The sequence below is a fragment of the Equus przewalskii genome, chromosome 18 (assembly GCF_037783145.1).
Source record: "Equus przewalskii isolate Varuska chromosome 18, EquPr2, whole genome shotgun sequence".
In the NCBI taxonomy this organism is placed as follows: domain Eukaryota; kingdom Metazoa; phylum Chordata; class Mammalia; order Perissodactyla; family Equidae; genus Equus; species Equus przewalskii.
The window spans coordinates 19,397,940-19,416,692 of record NC_091848.1 but is presented as its reverse complement, the minus strand read 5'-3'; the positions used below and the strand labels follow the sequence as shown (position 1 = coordinate 19,416,692).

Genomic DNA, 18,753 nt, shown 5'->3' with positions numbered 1-18,753 from the left:
AAACCCATTATGTTTTTCTTAACATTCACTGGGGTTTGCTCCTCTGAATGTCTCTTGGCGTTCACACATAGATGATATTTACCTCTTTTCGTGTTTTTCATCCTGTCGTGTTTTCCTGTTTTTTTGGAAAACAACTTATTGGGTGATTTATGAGATATGAAAAAATAGTTACCGGGAAGCTTTACAACTTCATTTTTGGTTCAGAGTGGTAGAATGGCCAACAAAATATTTTTTTTTGGTCTACTTTGAAAGGTTTCTTTTACATTCAAAAAAGTAATTATAATCTTTATCACTTTCTGATACTGTTCAGCTTTAAAAATTAGTTTATAAAAGTATTTTGAAAAACCACAGTGGAATGGCAGCACCTGGTCTATCTATACCTGCCAACCAATTTCCAGGGCTGGAAGTCTGGGAGCTAGAGGATGAATCAGTCTTGTGGAGGAATCTTAAAACTGGAGAGCCTTTCTGACATGTAGTCACCGTTACGATGCAGACTGTTTTCACAGAGGGTAGGCTCTATTTGGTCTGCCACAAGGAGAAGGAATAAGCAAGAAAATGCTGATTTCTCCCTGTTATTGGTTGTGTCATGTTTACAGCATGGGAGGTGGATGGCACAGAGCAGCATCTCTCCAGATGCCGCCTTTCTCCACGGAGCCCCCTGCTGAGACTCACTGGCAGTCCTATGAGATGGAGATTTTATCCTGTGTCCTGGCCAGCTTCCATCTGGCCAAAGGCATTTTATCTAAATATTTCCATGGTGCCTATCTCTGCAGTATTGAAGTGCTCAATTAGATATGGCCCAAGTCTTTGTAGCATATCAGTGTGCACTGCTGAACAGCTGCTGCATTCCAACAGAGGGTGAAGTCATCTCTATATATAGAGCGTGGCAAGCTGTTTGGAACAGTGGCAGATTTAAGCAGGCAAATGCACACCTGAGTTATAAGTCAGTCACCTGCCACAGTGACAGAGGGTCTGGAAAAATTTCTACTTCCTTAAGGAGTAAGTGGCAAGGAGGCCACAGGGTCTTTTTCAGCTTTTTTTTTTTTTTTTTTAATATGGCTCACAGCCTCTCCCAAGTATATTTTTCTGTCAGTTCCACAAATAGTGAAAATAACTCTCTACAAAAGTGACTTTATTTTCTTCCATGATTTTCTCTTACAACTTGTGGTTTGTTTATTGATAAGAAGTTCACCGTATTTTAGCCAATTTCCAGGGCACTGTCATTTATTAAATATGATTGTTGGAGTTAAGTGATTGTGCACTTATCCATTTAATGCCTGCCTTCCTGTTACATTGTAAGCCCCTTGCTCCTGGAATATAGTATGTGAAAAATATGTAAATATTGCATGTTATGAGAGTTCATAATCCCTTATGGAGTATGATGCCCTGGTCCCCACCAAAAGGCCATAATTATTGTTCCTTCCAAAGTGACAAAAGATATAGACACCCATTACCTAAATTCTTGGGTTGGTTCTCAGTGGGCTATAGCTGCCAGTGAGGTGATTGACGTCTGGCACTAGAAAGATCCCGGGAGGTTATCTAGATCTCTTTCTCGTTGTATTAAAGATAGGTTGCTTTGACTTGGAGACAAGTACAGGATGAACAGCTCATTGTGCAGAGATGCCTGGGCACAGAAACAAGGTGGATTTGGCATTGGAGGTTCTGAAGTTCCATCCTGGCTCAACCACTTACTAACTATACTACTCTGGGAAAGTCACGGAATTCTGACAGGCCTCAGTTTCCTATCTCACAAATGGAAACAATAATCTTCACCCTGCTTCCCTCACAGGGCTGTAGGGAGGATCTCCTGCAGGAATGTGTCTGAAAATTCTATGCAAATTATGCCACTTTTAGACACGAAAGGCGTATTCTTATATTTGTCATCCCTTTCTTATCTGACAGCAAGGGTCAGATAGCCACACGAGCATCCCACCTCTGGCCACCTGGAAGCAACAGTTCCTGTTTTAGCATCTCTCCCTTTAGTGACTAATGGTACATCAAGTAGGCAGGCAGCTGAGAGAGATATTCGGGGGAGTCTGCTTCCTGGCTTCTTTCTTTTTTTTCTTTTAATTATTTTACTGAAAGCATAAAGGTTTATAACATTGTATAATTTCGGGTGTCATTATTATTTACCAATTTCTATATAGACTGTATTGTGCTCACCACCAGCAGTCTAATTTTTATCCGTCACCATACATATGTGCCCCTTTACTGCTTTTGCCCACCCCCGGCCCTTTTCGCCACTGGTAACCACTAATCTGTTCTCTTTATCCATGTGTTTGTTTATCTTCCACATATGAGTGAAGTCATGCAGTATTTGTCTTTCTCTGGCTTATTTCACTTAACTTCATACCCTCAAGGTCCATCCATGTTGTTGCAAATGAGAAGATTTTGTCTTTTTTACGGCTGAGTAGTATTCCATTACATATATGCCACATCTTCTTGATCCATTCATCCATAGCAGGGCACCTGGGTTACTTCCATGTCTTGGCTATTGTGAATAATGCTGCAATGAACCTAGGGATGCATAAGTCTCTTTGGATTGTTGATTTCAAGTTATTTGGATAAAAACCTTGATATTTCAAATCACCTGAACAGATAGCCATTGTGACTTCCTCTCAGCTCTCTTTACTCTGCCCCTCAGTATGTAGTGATTCCACCTCATTTCAAGGAACCAGAGGCCACTAAAGGTCAAATAGTGAGTGCCTAAATGAGGAACACCAGAAGAGAGCATTTCATTTATGGTCAATGCTCTCCTTATCCCACAACTCTGTTATCAGCTATTAAAGCCAGAGAATGTCTGTAGGAAGATAAATTACTTCCTGGGGATAGAGGTTGTCTTTGCTATCAGAACTCACATCCCTGGGTGATGAATTTATAAAGTGAACCCTGACTTCTGTGAAGCAAGCGAGATGCAAGCTGTTGTCTAGGGCTGACTTGTGGGACACACCTAGCTTTTCACTGATCAGTCATTAAACAGCATCACAGTGATATAAGCTCATGCTACCAGGAATGTGAACCAAAGAGCCCAGAGCTAAGAAGTCTTCCCTGGATGAACGACTTCCTTAAATATGTTATAAAATTCTGCTGTGGGTCATGAAACTGTTCTCAGTGTAGAGAATAACCCAAAGTAGGTAAATGCCTTGCTGGTGCTAATACTTCTCTTTTTAAGTTCCCTAAAGGCATCGATGACAGCATATAAGTCCTCCCTGTTTCTTAATTTTTCTTTTGCTCATGTCTGTCACTATTCAGCCTGTGTTGGTCCTTCCAAGTCACCCAAATTGCTGTCCTGACAGCCAGCTTCTCATAAGCAGGAGGGGGAGGAATTGAGCTGATTACCTATTAACTTCAGCCTAAATTAAATACATTTCCATATTGCTTTAAAATTCATAGCTCTCTCTTATGCATCCCCCCTGGGTTTCCATGCTCTCTCTATAAAAAGGCAATGTGACAAATTCCTTTGCCAAGGCTTGGATGTTGGGAACTCAGAGTTTTTATTTAATCATCGTGCTGAGTTCCTGTCTGGCCTTGGATATGCTATTTTACATTTCAAATATTCCATCTGGAAAGGCAGAATGATAATTCTTCCTCATCTCTCAGGGAGTTAGAAGATGTTGGATTATTTAGTGTTTTAAAGAGCTTCAGAGACACTAAGCGCTAAACAACTAGTGTTATTAGACTCTCACCGAACCGGTTAGTGATACTGTGAAAAGTTGAAGCTGAGACATCGGCCAGCTGACCTGTTTTGGCATCAGATCTCTTAGGGTTTCTCTTTCCATAGCACTCACTGAGTGATGAAGCTCTGCACGTCTAGTAATAAAAGGAATCTGGGTCATTAACTTGGATTGTCAAAATAGTGCAGTTCTTTATTCCTTGTCCTATTTTATTTTATGAGAACACGATTCTAAACTGTCATATCAGTAGTGATTCCATTATATAATAAACATGCCTCGAAAGGACTATTTTGTCATGAAATGTGCTTTATCTTAAGATGATAGCTGGTGGTTGGGGTAAAAGGATTCCTTGCCAACGCAAACTTTTGAAAGCAAACTGTGATTATCTTCGAGGTTTACCATTTTTGTGCTTCTGACTGAGTCTCTGAGATTTGGGGGACCTCCTCCTCAATTTAGATACTGTTTACATAGATTATTTCATTTGTTGTCCAAATATATATTGAATCTCCATAATGAGTCAGATCTAGTATAGGGTAGGACGCAAGTATAAATATCTATCATACACATTGCCTCTAGCATGGATGACTTTATAATGTTGGGGAAGCACAGACATTTAGTGATAATTAAAATGCAAGGTGAGATATAAGCAAGGTAGCATATGAATACAAATTGGACTAACTATTGCCTTAGACAGTCAGAAAAGATTTCTCAGACATTGGAGACATTTCAATCGGGACTTTAAAAGAAGAATATTTTACCAGGTATGGAAAAAGGATAAGAAACGGAAGTGTATTCTTTGCAGAGGGGGTAGCAAGTGCACTGATTCACCATTTTGTGACAGGAAATGAGAAAGTGTGGATAGATTTACCTACTGAGTTCCACTTAGACGTTCTGGAAGAGGATATTTTACCTTTCTTGATCGCAAATTAACGTCTCTTGAAAGAAAGAGTTCCTCTTTTGCAAGTGCCCTGCAACACAAAGTTTACGTGACTTCTCATACAGCTTATATGGGTGTGGGGAGAAAAAGAGTCCATTGAGGGCCACATTCGTCACAATGATCCAGAATTGCTCTCCCTCACCCCTGTGCCTCCCAGTGATGACTGGAATCACAGAAACCCTCTTCACCGTGAATGATGCTCCTCAGCCAGCCCACTCTACTGTAGCTTAAAGATCACGTGTTAATGCAGGTTTCAGGGAGCCACAGAGGTCTTGGGGAGCACCTGTAGTCAACCCTTTAGGGTGGAGGATATGGGAGAGCTGCCAAGTACCATAACATTATGTGATTCCCTTGAGACTTCATTAGTCTCCAAGGGCCAGATATTGCAGAGGTTGTTCAGGCAGCCTCCTGCTACTTAAAGGGGTCATAACATTGTAAATATAAATTAGCATTTCATCTCATTCAGTTTATTTTTATTGTACTTACTATGCCAGGTACTGTACCAGATATTTTCATATATTATCTCATTTCTATGTATTATTTACAACAACCCATTATGGTTCAGTATTCTATTGATCTTAGATCTTTATGAATTCTTAAAAACCATAGATTTTATGTTTAATTTTCTCCTCCTTCTTGGGAGTATTAGGAATAGAGACTTTTCAAAGTGGCATTATCTGCCTACTTAGCAGTTGGAGTTGGTGTAGAATCCTATAGAATTCTCCATAGACCCCTCAAATCTGTCCCTTCTTTGACTTTCTAGAGCATTTTAACATGTCCCAGAGGATCAGTTTGTTGTTGCTGTCATTAAGAGCTTCTTGATTTTACAATACAACTGTAAGCTGCTTGAGTGCGATCACTTCACCTTCTATTGCCCATAGTGCCTAACCAGGCACATAGGAAGTATGCTGATTTCAAGGTTTTCAACATGACTTTGAAGCTACATCACAGGAACCGTATATCAGGCTGTCAGGTAGGCTCAAATGATGGTGAGGCTGAGTGGTGCAAAAACCTTAAGTGTATTAGTTTTCTATGCTGCATAGCAAATTACTACAACCTTAGTGGCTTAAAACAACATACATATCTTATCTCCCAGCTTCCGTGGGTCAGAAGTCACTCATGGCTGAGCTAGAAGTTCTACTTGGGATCTTCTTCTTCTTCTTTTTTTTTTTTTTTGGTGAGGAAGATTGCCCCTGAACTAACATCTGTGTCAATCTTACTCTATTTTGTATGTGGGATGCCATCACAGGGTGGCTTGACGAGCAGTGCATAGGTCTGCACCCAGGATCTCAACCCATGAACCCTGGGCTGCTGAAGCCAAGCAAGAGAACTTAACCACTACACCACCAGGCCGGTCCCTCTACTTGGGATCTTACAAGGCTACAATAAAAGTATCAGCTAGACTGTCTTTGTTTCAGAAGCTTAGGGTCCTCTTCCAAGCTCACTTGGTTATTGGCAGAATTCAATTCCTTATGGTTGTAGGACTGAAGTACTCATTTCCTTGCTGGCTGCTAGCTGGAGGCTGCTCTCAGTTCCTAGAGGCAGCCCAAAATTCCTTGCCATGGCCTTTCACAGGCCCTCCCACGACATGGCATCTTACTTCTTTAAAGCCAGGAAGAGAATCTCTTTCACCAGTCTGCCAAGAGGGAGTTATATATATTGTAACGTAATCATGGGAATGACTATCCTCTCACTTTTACCATATCCCATTGGCTAGATGAAAGTCACAGGATTTCTCCTGCACTCAAGGGGAGAGATTTATATAAGAGCATGTACTGTGAAGGTTTTCTTAGGGTATGTCCAATCACATTAAGCGTTAGATCTAGAGTTATGCTTATATCCATCTAATGAGCAGATGTCCCTAATTCCCACTTATCTGGCCTTGATTAATGGTTAACAGAGTAACAGTTGTGCTAATACTTGTGTAGACTTGGTGCCAGAAGAGACAAGGACATCCATGCTTAGGTAGATGACTCAAAAGGAGTGTATACGGGTTCAGAGTGATTGAGTCGGGGTAGAAGTCCCTATTCATGAATATACTACAGAAGCATCACTCGCAAGTCTGAAAATAACATACATCACGCAGGTTAACTATTATATCACAGATCAGAACCACTGGAATTAAAAAAATAAAAAGATCTTGGTGGGCTGAGTATAAGCCAAAACCAGTAAGATACAAATTAACAGGAATATGAAACATCCACATATGCATATTTAGCATGCTCCCCAATTCTCACCATTAATGCCAACACTAGCCACCATGAAAGAGTATTAAAAAAATAGAGAGAGAAGATTAATCTTTGGAGGAAAAACTGGTGCCAAATATGTGAATGGTATTATATGTCATCTGATAAATAAAACTACAGTGACCAGATAAAGAATAATAAGAATCTCTCTGATATCTGTTCTGATCACACTCCATCTGGAACACTCTGCTGGGAACAGTGCAAAGAAACCACATTTCAGGAGGAACAAACCTAGCCTCCAGCGTTGGAGATATAGTACATACATAGGCCATTAGTGGAAGTTGATGTGGAAAACTTGTCTGTGAAAAGTGCCTAAGAGAAATTAGGCCACGTTGTGTGAAAATTACAGATGATATAAAGTATCTGAAAGCTGTCGTGTAAGGAAGGGGATGGTTTATTTGGAGCAAGACCAGTGGGAACCGATCAGGGAGGCTGCTTTTTAGGTGGGAGTGCTTCATGCTGAGGGAAAGTTTTGGAGACTGGTGGAAGAGGAATTACTGGCATTGGGAGAGAGGTCTGTTTTTTGTGACACCAAAGTTTTCTGATTTTATGAGAATGAAAGGCCCTGAGAGATAATGCTATAGAAGCAGATGAATGGAACAAGCTTGGATCTCCCAGAGAAAGAAAAGAGGATGAAGAAACTTTTAGAATAGAGAGAAATATAGTCCCGAAGCAGAGAAAATAGGGCTGAATGGAAGAAACACCTCAAGACCAAGTTGTCTCAAGGAATCAGTTCAGAAAGCAGACACTTATCCAGAGAAACTGTAGCCAGGTTGAAGATGGTTTCGTGCACAGAATCCAAAAAACTACCAATGATGCTTAGATCAGCTATCTTTAAGAAAAACGTCTGTAACCAAGAAATGAGTAATGGATCTTTCTTTACTAGAGACTACAGTTGCTGGGAGAAACAGCTTTCAGATGGGTAGTAGAGGAAAGTAGGAAGGAGTTAACAATGATTGTAAAACCTAGACCTCCAGGTACTTAGATAATTTGTGCACAGCTTGTACGCCAAATTTTCCTAAATTGTTATAAGATGGCCTGTTCACGTTAAAGAATTAATTGATTATGTTTTGCAGGAATGGCCACTGAGGAGTGAGCAACAGGACCCTGTTCCAGGATTTTGAGAGTGTCCGCTGGTCACCTGTCTGGTGGGAATGGTCGAGAGCCAGCGAGAGAATCTTGTGGTTGGTGACTTTCCTTGGAGGATTTTCTCTGTGATTTCCTGGAACCATGGAAAAGTAGCTAACTTTATTTATGTGCCAAAATAAAAGACAAGGTCCTCCTATGCTTTATTTATTTAATCTGGGTTATATGCCTTTTCAATTTGCCCCATAGCACCTGTGCCTATATGTATGACAGCTTTTTATCACATTAGATTGTTCAATTGTCTGCCTTTTTCCCTCTCCTGAGAGCTCCTTGAGGGCAAGAAATATGTCATTTTATCTCTAGCTCCAACATTTACCGTATATTTGATGGACATTAAATGTTTTCTAAATGGATGGATATTGTCAGCACATTAGAATTATGTAAATCCAGCTCCTTCAAGTCCTGACGCTCCTATCACAATACTCAATAAAGAGAATTTCCTACTCTGATCAGAAAGTATGTTAGAGACATAGAATCCCAGAAACACAGTAGGAATTTACATCCAGAGTTAAAGATGAAGTTAACAAAAATCTTTAAAATATCAGAAATTTAGAAAACTTAACAGAAGGATCATTAATTTGTTCAACATATGCCAGATACTCTACTGGATCCTAGGGGTTTAAGATGCATAGCACCATACCCCTCCCCATCTAGAGGGAGAGACAAATACGCAAGCAGATAGCTCCAATATAGTAAGTACCATATCAATATAGATTGTACACAGTGTTGTTTGAATAAAGAAGAAAGAACAATTAGGTAAGGCTTCACAGAGTTGCTAATAAAATCATCCCATAACAGAAGGAGGAAGAACCTTTTATGTGAAGCTGAGAACATGCAAGAGAACAGAGGCGTGAAAGATCATGGAGTGCTTGGCAATCAGAACTAGTTCATTATCGTTGGGAGACCACAGGGTCTGCGTGGAAGAGGGGGAGGTCAGGAAAGCGGCGAGGACTAGCCTCTGAGTGGTTTTTCTTCCATTCTAAGGTGTTTGGATCAGGATAGGGAAGAAAGAGGCTTATGACAGTTTGGGAATCAACAAAGATTTTCATTTTATTTAACAGATTTTGGGGGGTATAATTAATACACAAAAACCTGCATATATTTAATGTATACATTTTGATGTGTTTGGATATATGCACGCACCCATGAAACCATCACATTAGTCAATAAATAAAATAAATCAGTCAATAAACCATCATCGCCAAGTTTCCCTGAACCCCTTCAGTTTTTCTTTTGGTTTTGTTCGTTTGTTTTGTGACAAGAGAACTTAACATGAGATCTACCCCCTTAACAAATGTTTTAACAGCACAACACACTATTGTTAACTACAGACGCCGTGTTGTACAGCAATCTCTAGTACTTATTCATCTTGCATAACTGAAACTTTATAACCATTGAACAACACCTCCCCATTTCCTCCTTTCTCCAGCCCAAAATTCTACTCTGTGCTTCTATGAGTTTGACTATTTTAACTACTTCATGTAAGTGGAGTCATGCAATGTTTATCCTTCTCCAACTGGTTTATTTCACTTAGCACCCTGTCCTCTAAGTTCATCATGTTGTCACATATGGCAGAATTTCCTTCTTTTTTAAGGTGGAATAATATTCTATTGTATGTAAATACCACATTTTCTTTATCCATTTATCCACTGATGGATATTTAGGTTGTTTCCATATATATTAGGTAGTTTTCATATATATTGTTTCCATAATATATTCATATATATATTTCCATCTATTGTTTCCATATATTGCAGAATAATTCTGCAATGAACATGGGAGTGCAGGGGGAAGATATTTCCAAATCGTATGTCTGATAAGGAGTTAATATCCAAAATATAAGAAACTCCTACAACTCAATAGCAATAAAAACAAATAACCTGATTTAAAAAATGGGCAAACAACTTGAATAGACATTTTTCCAAAGAAGACATACAAATGGCCAACAGATATATGCAAAAATGTTCAACATTACTGATTATCAGGGAAATGAAAATCCAAACCACAATAAAATATCACCTCACACTTGTTGGAATGGCTGTTACAAAAGAAAAAAAGGTAACAAGAGTTAGCCAGGATGTGGAGAAACTGGAACTCTTGTTCACTGTTGGTGGGAATGTAAAATGGTACAGCTGCTATGGAAAACAGTATGGAGGTTCCTCAAAAAATTTAAAAGAGAAATACCATATGATCCATCAATTCCACTTCTGGATATATATCCAAAGCAATTGAAACCAGGATCTTGAAGAGATAACAAAGACCATTTTAATAGAAGTACATTGTAGCTGCTGCTCCTTAAGTCCTTTGAAAGTTTGTATTTATATTCCTTAGACAATTAAGCAAACCTTGTTCCACTTTTTATATAGAACCTGTTGGTGCTAATTTGGATAACAGAGCCAGAGGCTGGGATGACTTTGAGAAAACTATGGAAATAACTATTTTTCTATGTTCCTCTGTCCTTGCACTCAACCTCTCCACCCTGACCTTGCCTGACGTGGGGAACCCTGAAGTTCTATTCCTCTTCCTGTTGATAATACTGATTTTTGAGCACCTATATCCTGGACCTCTAACTTGAGTTATCTCATTTATTTCTCACATTATTCGCTAAGATGGATTTTATTATTTGAGTCTCCTTTAGGAGTTTAGGAGATGTCAAATCCAGAGAAGACGAAACACATCCCAAGGAGATAGCCCAGGAGCCAAGGACCCGAAGTCAAAACAGGAAACAAGGATGACTGAATCCAAAGAGCTTCAGAAATAGAAAGGAAGGATTCAGAACCTGAAGAAAGGAGGCACGCTCCAGGCTCTAGTGGAGAGCAAAGGAAAATGACTCTGGGTGATTGCATGTGATTTGCTTTACTTTTATGTCCCAACTGGGGTACCGTAAGAGACAGAGTCAGGTGTAGGTAGGCATAATTTGAAAGAATGTATGGATACATCTGAATCATGGGTAAAGGTGAAGCTTTTAAAGTTTTCAACGCTTTACAATTTTCATTTTAGGAGGGGAAATTTAAGCTCAAGGTATAAAGCTCTAATTATTAAATTATGTCGATCGCAGAAGCTTGAGGAGGCTTGAAGTGGTTGGAGGGAGGAACAGCATATTCTGGGAGTCACTAAATCATATCTGACCCAGGCAAATGTCTTTGTCTGTCACAGGGGTCCACAAACCAGGCCAGCAGGCCAAATCCAACTCATGACCTTTCTATAAGGCAAGCTTAAAATACTGTCTGGACCTTTACAGGAAAGGTTTGTTACTCTCTGGTCTCCAAGAGAGGCCCCTGTGGAGATGGCCTGGTTTATCCCTCAGCCCCACACAGCCTGACTTGGTAGAGGCCTTTCCGTTCCAGGGCTGGTTCTGCTCTCAGCCTTGCTCCCCAGCATTGTCCCACAGCCTGTAGAACAAATCAGCAGACTCCTACCTACTCTTAATGGATTGTGACATGAAAACCACGTTTTGAGGCCGTTTCCAGAAGTCCCTGCAGAATTAGACAGCCCGTGGAGACGATCCTTTCGTGTTGTGAGGTGGTGCTTTGCCAACGCTTTAGAAGTTTTAATTGCTGATGCATTTTCTTAGAGATAAACAGTTGCTGGTGCTGTCAGTCTGTCTCCTTTCACGAGCATTAAAATCATGAAGAATTCATAGGAAGCTGCTGTAAGTGTCACACATTTTTGAAAGAAAGCTTTTTAATCAATTTTTTAAAATAATGTGTACAAATCAAAACTCATAAGATTTACATAATATCTTCCTTCATCGATACCAAGAGCACAATTATTGATGCTCAGTTACTTCAGTTTTGAAGTGCTAGAGTCTATAGTGATAAATATCAATAGTTCAGAAACCAAAGAGAATTTTACACTTTATTTTACACTTTGGTTTCTCATTTTACATTTATTGTAATAATAATAACGATAATAACAGTATTATCATCACCCTACATTTCTATGAAAATTCACAGCTTTTCATGCATCTTCATATTTACAATTCATCTAATCCGCATAATTACCCTATGAGCTGTGAATGGCACAGCTGGTGTTAAATTTATTTCCTAACTAAAGGAAACTATACTTAGCAAGATTAAGTAAATAGTGGAAGGTGATCCACCCAGATAATGGCAGAACAAGGACAAGAATAAAATTATTTGGGCTTCTGCCCTGTGTTACGTCTACTATGCCAATGTAACACTTGCCTAATATGATGAAGAATTTTAATGTTTATAATTATAAAGTTGTAATGATTAAAAAGACATAATAGTTAAAAAGTAATTTAAAAAATCTCTTAACTGATAGCTATTACTACTATTAATGATCACTTTCCTGATTTTGAGCAAAATCTATAGGTCTCCAAGATAAATAATAGATTCTAAAAATGTTCCATGTAGATTGATTTCAATTATTTGTCCCTGGTAAATAATTTTCCTTCTTTCATTCCAATTCTTCAAAAGATAGAAAAACAAGCCTTTTATTACTTCCCTGGCTAGATTGCTCATGGTCTAGTCATCTTTCTCACAATCACCTAAGGCCATGATCCTGGATTAAGAGATTCCTTTCCAATAAACTTCAAAAACAGTTTTCAAATCCTGTCAAATTCCTTTGGAATTTGTTTTTGAGTTGACTGCTCTGTTCTTTGTTTAATGGAAAAAGCAAACGTATCATTATCAGAATGTATCAAAATCAACTCAAAAATCAACCCAAAAGTTAAAACTGAAAAAAATGTATTATTATTTGAAAGACTGTCCACAGTGAATTAAAAATATTTTTCATAAAATATTCTAGTAATTAATTGGTATTCAACAAAAGATACATTTTAAAGGTGGAAAAAAGCTGTACTTTATTGTATCTCAACTTAGTAGTGAAACTTTTAAATGAAAGGTTAATATGCTGGCTGCAAAAATAAAAACGTCACATTTCAATTGTACATTAAAAACAAAAGAAAAAAGAACAGCCCGGGAACACGTAAGAGAAAGGGCAAAGCATTTACAAGTGAGGCATTTCATGTAGTACTGATTTTAGACAAAAGAATAAGTTCCATCATTAAAAGAACATAATGAATACTAGTTTACACATTCAGGAATATGCTCTGTGGGTGAGTTTTAAGGGAAATGAGGTCATAAACTCAATCCCGACTTAAGCTTACCTTGCTCTGTTTCATGAACTATCCTTTCTAAATAAATTAATGTTACTTTTCTGAAAACAAAATAATTCTTAATGTATAAAACTTGGAAACAGAAAAAAATAAGGAAGAAAACAACCGTTATCACAATAATTTCCTTGTTAATTTTTTATTTTTTCCAGTCATTTTGTAGAAAGAAAAATGTCTTTCGTTCATAATACGTTGGATTGTTAGATCTACCAGTGAAATTTTTCTAGCCAAGTGGTAGATACTTGACTCAAACTACAGCAATCCAACTCTCTCCTGACGCTGTGAATACAGGGATTCGAAGATAGGAAAAAAAAAATGAGTTGAGTCCTGTAGTGGTTTAAGCAGATGAGGCTGACAGCTGCCACTCCCTGGGTCCCCAGCGCTGCCTCTCCCGAGTCTGACTCTTTAGCTCCCCTTACTTTTTCTCTTCTCCTTCCTCTTCCTCCTCCATCACCTCTTCCTCGTCCTTCTTCTGTACCATGTTCTGTGGCTTACATTAGCTAATGTTTGATTCTGTTGCTTGCAACCAAAGAACCATAACTCATGCATAAACTGTTTTGTATCCTGTTTTTGTTATTATTATATTATTACATAGTATTCAAAATGTTTACTGCGTTAATAATATTCCATCACATGGATGTATCAGAATTTTTAAAACCAAATCTCTAGTGTTAGATATTAACACGTCAGTGAATATTTTTGTATATAGATACATGTCCACATGTCTAATTATTTTCTAAAGTTACATCCGGAGGTAAAATTACTGGGTCAAATCCATGGAGTTAAGAATCTTGCTCTTCAAAAAGGATGTTAATTACACTTTAATCAGGATTATGTTTGTATGTATTTCTCCTGTTCTTACATTATTATGATTTAAAAATATTTTGTTCATTTAGTGGGAAAAATGGCATCTTTTTATTTGATTTCACGTATCTCTTTCACTCAAAAGAGATCCTCTCTTTTTCGTCCTTTTCGTTGAGTCTGAGCCATAGCGTGAAGGACATGGAATATTTTTGTCTCCATTGGCAGTGTAACCCAGTGGTTTATAAATCAGTTGGGTTATAAAGGGTTTAAAATGCAAAATGAGCGCTACATTTTGATTTGTTTTAGTCTGATGCATTCATCTAGATTTGGAATTCCTACTATCTAAACACTTTGTGGGTTTCATCTTTTCACTCATATAATGGGCATGCTTATACTCATTTCCTACATGTCTCAAAAAGGGCCTGGTTAAATTCAGTGAAAAAAATTGCTTTGAATTCTTTGGAAAAATGTCTTATTATTACTTTGTGTGAACAACTTGCTCTGGGAATTACTTCTACAATTTGGTACCCTTGACCTATACAAACTTAAAAAGATAATGTAGTCATATTAAGCTATGACTGAGAAACTCAGAAAAATGTTTTTCTAATTCCTGTGTGTTTTTGTTTATTTGTTTTTGGTTTTCGTGTTAAGAAAAAGATATTACAGTTAAGGTATCTACTTAAAAGCAGATAGCATTGAGGTATTTGTTAAATTGTGGTCAGTAAACATTACACAGCAGAGAGTAATTTTAATTGTAGTCATCCTGAGTTCAGTAATTTTTTTATATTGGCACAGTTACCAATTTACTTTGCCAGATAACTAGTGGGGGTAAAGAAAATTCCATTCACAAATGAATCACAGGATAGTTTTGGAATCAATTTCCATATTGGTGTTTTTACAAGGTGACCATGGTCAGATATAAAACAGAAAATGGATCTATAAAAATCTAAAGAAAATTATAAAGAAATTGAGATTAAGTGAAAGATAATCCTAGGTGCACATGTACACACAGACATGTATCCGCACGATTTACTCGCATATAAAATGGAGACGGGTTTAGGACTAGGCAGCGTTATTTGGCACTGTGATTTAGACTCAAAGTTGTAAGGGTAGAGCCAGTTAAATGCCTCCTACCTGAGTTTCTCTTTTACCCTGGGGCCTGGCTCAGGCAATTCTATCGCCAGGAACCCTTCTGTTTTCTTAGCCTCAGCTCACCTCCCCCTTAATTCTTATTCCTGTGCTGCAGTCTTAGTAAGTGGACTTTTGTCTCATAACTCATTGTCTGAGGCTTGTTCTTTCCCTTCCTGATGCCCAGTCCATACTAGATGTGTAGCAAGAGCCCCTGTCCCAGACATGTGCTCTGCCCTCCCTCAGCCTGATGACTGGCCTTCTGCCGCATGCATGTGACAAGGTCAGTGCTCTGCCCTCCTATCTGAAGGGTCTTCTAAGAACAGGATTGCCAGCTAAAGTCTCCACTGATTCTTCCCATCCACCCTCAAAGCATTCTGCTCCAGTTCTGTGCCGTTCACTTTTGCATGTCAGCTTTCAGGATGACCTTTGTTTAACAGCAATTACAAACAATTTACATGTCAATCCTTTGGACAGATCCACTGTCTTCCTCGTTCTGGAGTGAAGAGATTTGATTTAGAGCTCCTTCTGCCTACTCCATCCAGCAGTAAAGATGGACCAGATAGCCTGCTGAAATGTGGTGTAGTGCTCCCCCCTCCCCCCGAAAAGGGTAATGATCCTTTGGCTTTAACGATAGCCATCAAAAGAAATGACTTAACTACTCAATTTAGAAAATTACAGCACATGTTTCTTTATGCATGGCAATACACAATTTCAACTTCCTTGCAAACAGGAAGACAGACAGATAGATGGACGGATAGACAGATAGATAGATACAGAGTAGTTAAGAACATTGATATCTCCAACTTCCCATCAGTTTCATCCATTTCCTATTCAATGATGGGCCATAAGATATCTTTGCAATGACTCTCAAACTATTTACTACCCATCCTAGTACCAACAAAGTTTAGAAGCAAAGATCAACATGACTTGAGTTTTCTTTAGTTGTGAGTTATCTTTTCCATCTTTATATACAAGCTATACAAACACAGACATGCACTCAAAATGGTGGGAGAATCATTTGAAAGTCTGCTTGGAGTTATTTTTAACTTTCTATGAAATATAAAGCTGATAGCATAGTGACCCCCCAAGGAGAACTAGACTTTGAGTCAAGATACTTGTATTGTCCCAACATTACTGCTAACTAGCATTGTGACCTTCGTTAGGTCATTCACCTCCGGACCTCAGTTTTTTCATCTATAAAATCAGAATGAATTGACCTTAAAATGTTGCATCCAATTTTGACATTCCATGATTTTTACAAATTTGTTAATGTTCCAAAGGGTCATTCTAGGCTTTCATAAGTCAAATGGCTTGAATGATATCAATAATTTAGGGTATATTTTTAAAACATATTCTCTTTTGTATTGCTTATGCTTTGTGTTAACTGTACTTTACTTTCATGAACATAATCCTTGTTGTTGAGCTGGTGTTGTCCATTATGCAAAAAAGAAATTTTAAATTTAGATTTGACTTTTTAAAATATGTTATCAATTAGAATTTCACTGTACTACATAATGATATTTCCAACAGATGTTATTTAAAATATATTACTATAACTACTGAATATTCAGACACATACAGCACAAATCTTGCAAAAATTCTTAGTGACACTTTGAAAAAATTAGAATGTTTATAAGAAGCAATACAAATTAACATGAATTCTTTCTTCCAAATGCTATGGAAAGAAATGTAAGACTCTGACTATGTTTGTATAGTATATATATATAAACTCTATAATAAGCTGATGTCTTTAAGGTAAACAGAAAAGTCTATGATGTCGGTAGCATCTGTACTTCAAAAATTTTTTTTTCCATCATTGGCAATGAAATTTCGCTCTTGCATCCACATTCTCTTAGGCACCCTTTCTTATGACAGAGTTATGACCACAGATTGCATGCTTGGGCCGGGGAAAACATCATGAGTTAAGAATGCAATTAAATCTCTGACTTTATAAGTGCATCGTGTTCTAACCAACCTACTTAAGTAAGTTGAGGAAAGCTCAGGAAACAAACTACCCTCGACATTCACAATGGTACATCCTGAGACCATCATAAATTCCAAAATTTATAAACACTGTTATTATACAATATGTTTTCTTTCACAAAAAGCAGTAAAGTGGAATCAAAGGTAAAACGTTATTTTTCTCTCCTCTCTTTAAACTGCCTAATTCTTGTTTATCCTTGATGTCTCAGCTTTTCAAGGGAGAAATTTTGTGGTTAATATCTAGCTTAGATCTCACAACTTCCTGAAAATCATCTCTTATAATTCCCATCAGACTTTTTAAATAGTTTCTTGCCTAATGACTGTTCTGTAGCTGCAGGCTCCTTGGGTTCAGCAACTGAGTCAGTATTGAGGACCACTGTATCTCCCACATCTGGGACAACACTAGTCACAGAGTCGATTCATAGCTATTTTTTGGATGAATGAATGAATGACCCAAAGTATGTATTTGATTTATTCAGATCCTTATGAAATTAGCAAGAAGTAATAAAGATACAATATTAAGTTGAGATACAGCTGCTGGGCAGTAGCCAGGTCCACTCACTCGTAGCTGACTTATGCCTACAAGTGTCTTAGCATGCACAGTGTCTTCAAAGTTTTGACCAAATTCTTTATAAATTTGTACAGATCTTTCTTGAGGACTCAAGAGTGCTTAAAACTGTGATTGTCATATACCAGCATCCACAATCTATTCTAGAATAAGTCTATTTATTTCATTTACTGGTTTTATGGTCATGAGCAAGTTATTCAGCCTTTATAAATCTCAGTTTCTTTTTCTTCCTTTTATTTTTTTAATTATCTATTTTTTGTGAGGAAGATTGGCCCTGAGCTAATGGCCGTTGCCAATCTTCCTCTCTTTGCTTGAGGACCATTGTCACTGAGCTAACATCTGTGCCAGTCTTCCTCTGTTTTATGTGGGATGCCGCCACAGCATGGCTTGACAAGCGGTGCTAAGTCAGCACCCAGGATCTGAACCTGCGCACCCTGGACCACTGAAGTAGAGCATGTAAACTTAACCACACCACCACTGGACCAGACACAACCCTCAGTTTCTTCATCTGCAGAACTGATATTGTAATTCCTTGCATGTTTAAGTCATATGTGTTGTTCTTGAGAATGGAGTGAATTAATTTGTATGACAATTTCTCGAGGAGCACTCTACAACTGTATGGTGTTTTCATAAACTGTGATTAGAGGATAATGCTATAGCTGTTTCAAAGAGAGTTGTAGCTACAATGCTGTCTGCTTGAGGAAAGATAAAACAAGCATCTGTTATTTCATAGCTATTTCATTCCAGTTTTCAGCAAACTACTGATGATTGCAATCATTGAATCTACAAAGAGACATTTGCCTCAGAACACGTGATGCAGTTTTACCTGGCTGAGAGCCACAGTAAGAAGCAGAATTTGTCACAAGCTTGCATATTCAAAAGTTCTGAAGGGAGGAAAATCTCCTTAGAAATACAATAATAGTGTTTATATTAAAAATTGTGATGTCTCCCATGGCATCAATTTTAACCAAACATAATCCTTTTTAAAAATTCTTTGAACGTTTATGCAATTAATTCAAATGCAAAAACCAATTAACCATATATCCCATAATCAAATCAGTTTCAAGCGAGTACCCCAAATTTCAAGAGGACTTTGAAAGCACTACCATAGTGAAATGGAACAA

The 18,753-nt window shown here is 38.0% G+C and overlaps 2 long non-coding RNA genes across 3 annotated transcripts in view; one reads left to right on the top strand and one right to left on the bottom strand.

The window, feature by feature from the left end:
* LOC139076995 (uncharacterized) overlaps positions 1-16,823 on the top strand; it is a 77,741-nt gene extending 60,918 nt beyond the window's left edge. Inside the window, exons 2-3 of one of the 2 annotated variants that reach the window (XR_011529099.1) lie at positions 7,934-8,041; positions 10,642-16,823. This is a non-coding gene — a long non-coding RNA (uncharacterized lncRNA). Of the gene's footprint in view, positions 1-7,933; positions 8,159-10,641 lie in introns of those variants that run through there. The other variant, XR_011529098.1, reaches the window with a different exon arrangement.
* Positions 9,028-18,753, bottom strand: part of LOC103552728 (uncharacterized) — a 32,902-nt gene continuing 23,176 nt past the window's right edge. Inside the window, exon 4 of the long non-coding RNA XR_545317.2 lies at positions 9,028-11,653. This is a non-coding gene — a long non-coding RNA (uncharacterized lncRNA). The remainder of the gene's footprint in view (positions 11,654-18,753) is intronic.